The sequence below is a fragment of the Artibeus jamaicensis genome, unplaced genomic scaffold (genome assembly GCF_021234435.1).
Source record: "Artibeus jamaicensis isolate MK-2021 breed Jamaican fruit bat unplaced genomic scaffold, CSHL_Jam_final contig_196, whole genome shotgun sequence".
Taxonomy (NCBI): Eukaryota; Metazoa; Chordata; class Mammalia; order Chiroptera; family Phyllostomidae; genus Artibeus; species Artibeus jamaicensis.
This window is the reverse complement of record NW_026521401.1, coordinates 3839023-3844043: the sequence shown is the minus strand read 5'-3', so window position 1 is coordinate 3844043 and position 5021 is coordinate 3839023.

Below are 5021 nucleotides of genomic sequence, written 5' to 3'. Positions count from 1 at the left end.
CAAGTAACTGATTATAACTAAAATGGCCCCCTGGCATTGGCAAGTAGATCATAATGACTGGGTAAGAGAGGTTTCCTGATGTCTGATAGGTAAAAGACATGAGGATGCTGCATAGGCAGGGAGGTAAGGAAATAAAGCATGCACAACTCTTCCAAGAGAACTGTGAAAAGGAGAGAGCTAGAATCTGAGCTAAAGATTTTCATTTTTAAGTATATGTTATTGATTATGCTATTACGGTTGTCCCATTTTTTCCCTCCCCTTTATCCCCCTCTGCCCTCCACCCCCCCTTTAAAGATTTTCATTTTTTAAAGGGGAAAATTATGGGAGGGAGGTGGGGAGCAAGGAGTGGGGGAGGCTGGGATGGGAAAAATAGACAAAAAACTGTACTTGAAAAATAATGAAATAAAATTAATTATAAAAATAAAAATAAATAAAAAATAAAGGGCCCTGGCTGGTGTAGCTCAGTGGATTGAGCACGAACCTGTGAACCAGAAGATCACGGTTCGATTCCCAATCAGGGCACATGCCTGGGTTGCAGGTAGGTTCCCTGCAGGCCAGTTCCCTGCAGGGGATGCACTAGAGGCAACCATACATTGATGTTTCTCTCCCTCTCTCCTTCCTCTCTAAAGATAAATAAATAAAAATAAAATCTTTAAAATATAAAAAATAAAAAAAAATAAATAAAAAATAAAATAAAAAATAAAGGGGAAAATTTTGGAAACTATTATAAGTCAGTAGAAAATGAAAGTGTTTTTCTTTTTAAGATCATAACACAATTTATTATATTGTCTGCTTTTCTTGCAAAGGTAAACACTATTGCTATTAGCATTATTTTAGTCTCTTGGACATTTCTGAAAGAACTTCATTATAATTTCTAACTAGGAGCGAAAATATAGCATTAATGTATAAAACTGCTTAACTAAGTAAGGCTGCATTGGTTTTATTTTTTTCAGTGATTTTTCTTTTTATTTATTTATTTATTTATTTATTATTGATTATGCTGTTACAGTTGTTCTATTCCCCCTTTACTCCCCTCCACCCTACCCCCCCATCCCCACCATCACCCCCCCTTTAGTTTATGACCATGTGTCTCAAGTCCTTTGGATTCTATATTTCCCATGCTATTCTTGCCCCCCATCTATTTTCTATCTACTGTCTATGCTACTTATTTTCTGTACCTTCTCCCCCCTTCTCCTCCTCCCACTCCCCTATTGCTAACCCTCCTTGAGATCTTCATTTCTATGTTTCCACTCCTGATCTAGTTGTCCTCTTAGTTTGCTTTTGTTTTAGGTGTGGTTGTTAATAACTGTGAGTTTGCTGTCCTTTCACTGTTCATGTTTCTTTAACTTCTTTTTCTTAGATAAGTCCCTTTAACATTTCATATAATAAGGGCTTGGTGATGATGAACTCCTTGAATTTGATCTTATCTGAGCAGCACTTTATCTGTCCTTCCATTCTAAATGAAAGCTTTGCTGGATAGAGCAATCTTGGTTGTAGGTCTTTGGATTTCATGACTTGGAATACCTCTTTCCAGCCCCTTCTTGCCTGTAAGGTCCCTTTTGAGAAATCTGCTGACAGTCTGATGGGAACTCCTTTGTAGGTGACTGTCCCCTTAGCTCTTGCTGCTTCTAGGATTCTCTCCTTCATTTTAATTTTGGCTAATATAATTACGATGTGCCTTAGTGTGTTCCTTCTTGGGTCCAACTTCTTTGGGACTCTCTGAGCTTCCTGGATTTCCTGGAAGTCTATTTCCTTTGCCAGATTGGGGAAATTCTCCTTTATTATTTGTTCAAATAAGTTTTCCACTGGTGGCTGTGCCTTTCCCCCTTCTGGTACCCCTATAATTCGGATGTTGGAGCGTTTAAAGATGTCCTGGAGGTTCCTTAGACTCTCCTCCAAAAAAAGAATTCATTTTTTTGAATTCTTGCTTCTTCACTCTTTTCTGTTTGGCCATTATTCATTTTCTTCTGGTTCTCTCCTTTGATTTGAGTCCCAGTTTCCTTTTCATCGCTATTGGTTTCCTGTGCAATTCCATTCATTTCAATTAGTTTCGCCTTCATGTTTCTCTAATTTGTGGCTATAATCAACCAGTTCTGTGAGGATCCTGATCACCAGTGTCTTAAACTGTGCATCTGAGAGTTTTGCTATTTCTTCGACGCTTAGATTTATAGGCTCTGGGGCTTTGAGATCTTCTTGAGCCATTTTTGGTCTGTTCCCGCTCATTAAGTATGAGGAGTGGAGCCTTGGACTCCCAGGTCGCTGGGTTGTGACGCTGTATGTGGGGGGGTGGTCAGAGCGGGAAATGGCGGCACCCTCCACTGCTGCTCGCCACGGGGACCGCTGGGTCCCAGTCCAATTGCCCACTCCCTCGCTTGTCTCTCGGGGCATGAATGTGAGACCACAGTCAACCCGCAGCCCTGCTCCCTCACTGTTTCCCCATCATCGATGGGTCTCTCACTAGGTCCAACCCTGCGCCTGGATTCCTCGCAACTGAGTCTGTCTGACCGAGTTTTCCTGTGCTACCCCGCTCCACCACCTGCTGGTTTCACCCCTTACTGGTCACGCTGAAGAATTTGTTGTTAACAGACTTCCAAAAAGTTCAATTTTCTGTGTTCTGGCTGTGTTTTCTGTTGCTAATATTTAGTTGTCTCTAAACTTGGTTGTGTGAGAAAGCACGGTGTCTCCACCTATGCTTCCATCTTGGCGGAAGTCCTCCTCCTCTTTTTCTAAATTCCCAGCTCTTCCTCCTTCATCTTTGATTCGCTCTTAGCTGACCTTGCTTCCTAATTCACTGAGATGAAATAGGCTACCAGGAGAGAATCTCCACTAGCTTCTACTGCATCATCATTCATTCACCTCCCTGCATCTGTGCCCAAAAATTGTGACTTCTCTCTTCTTCCTTTGGATGAACGCTTTGTGCCCCTGACCAATCAAGGCCCTCACTCTCTACTCGATTCCATCCCCTCTCACCTCATCAATGATATTGCTCCAGTTACTCCCCTCCTTCTCTAGTATTATCAGTTCCCTCTCTCTACTGGCTCTTTCTCATCAGCATAAACATATGGTTATTTTTGCCATTTAAAAAAATATGTGGCAAAATATCCTTGACCTCACTTCTTTTTCACTAGTACCCAGTATCTTTCCTTCCTTTACCACAAAACTCCTCCAAAGAGTTGTCTATACTGTATCTATCCCTCCCCAATTCTTTCTTGAACCCACCCACAATCAAACTTTCACCCCACCCCTCCACCAAAATAAATCTTGTCAGATTATATCACCAACAACCTTCTAAATCAACTCTCAGACTCTTCTTACTTTACCTGTGTTCAGCATTTGACAAAATTGATCTTTCCTCTTCAATGATTCTCCTGCTGTTGGCTTCCAGCATACCATCATCTCCTGGATTTCATTTCTCCCTCCTTCACTAGCCATTCCTCAGTCTCTTTGATGGTTCCTACACATTTCTAAAATCAGTTAATGTTGGAAAGCTCCAGGATTCAGTCCTTGCACATATTTTTTTCTATTTATATTTGGTCCCCAGTGATCTCTTCTAATCTCATGGCTTTAAATAACATCCATATACTGATGAGTCTCAATTTTATATCTCCAACCCAGATTTCGCCAAATTTATACACCTAACTTCTTTCTTGACATCCTGACATGCCTAAAGACATCTCAAACTTAACATGTATTAAACCAAGCTCCTGACTTATCTTTACCCCAAAACCTGCTCCTCCCACAGCCTACACCCTCTCAATGTTCAGGCCAAAAATTTTTCCCTTTCTCATAGTACCTAACCCAGAGGAAGAAACTGTTGGCTCTACATTGAAAAGACACCTAGAATCCAATTATTTCTCACCACCTCTCACCACACTAATCCCAACCACCATCATCTCTTACCAGATTGCAATCTTCTCCTAAATGGTCTCCTGCTTCTATTCTGGCTCTCTTCATATCTGTTCTCCTTAGCTAAAAAAAATTTTTTTAAGTCAAATTCATGTCACTCAAAATCTTCTGATGGCTCCCACGGCAAAGTAAAAGCCCAAGTCATCCAGGTGAAGCCCTCCAAGGTGAAGTCTTTTCCTTATCTCTTTCACCTGATCTCCCACTCTCTCTCTTCACCCCAGCCTTCACAATGACCTTCTGGTTCTTTCTCAAAAGTGGCAATTATGCCCCCATCTCAAGACTTTTCTTTTACTGTTCACTCTGTCTCTAATATTCTTCCCCAAGATATCAGGATGATTCACTCCCTCATATCCTTCAGGTCATTTAAATCTCACCTTCTCATTGAGGGTATCTCTGACTACAACTCACACTTCATATCCACCTCCCTGCTTTATTTGCCTCCAAAGTTATTACTTCCATCTAACATACTATATAGTTTACTTATTTGATCATTGCTCTTGTGTTTCTACTAGAATGTAAGCTTCTTGATGGCAAGGAGCTTTTGTTTCTTCTTGTTCACTGCTGTATCCCTAATGCCTAGAAGAGTGCCTGGTGCATACAATAGTCATCTGTAAAATGTGATTTAATAAGAGCCCTAAAGAAACAAAGGGCTGAGACCCAAGAGGGACTGGTTTTAAACAAGAAGACACACATCTCTTCCTATTTTAAGCAGAGGTAAGAATGTATTCAGATATATTTGTAGGCAAAAACTCTCCTGATTGCCCCTAGTTTCTCTGGGAAATAGAAGACCCAGAGGGACTTCTGGGCAGTGGTAATGAACAAAAATACAAGCTGTGGAGAATGGTAGCGGGAACTCAGAAATCCTAAGCACTCCTACCAGTCGAGTGGACCGGCCAGGAGTTTCTGGCTTCCGCCTGGGAGCGGGGGAGAAGCCCTACCGGCTTTACTTTATTTGATGGTCCAGATGGAATTAAAAACCTGGATTTGCCTTGATACCAACCTACCTGGCTGTGCGGAGCTCTGACGCTACAATGGATACAAGCCAATAGCCATGACGCGTCTCAGTGACGCAAGACGCAGGGAGTGGCTTGCATACCCAGCCGCAATGAGGCAGC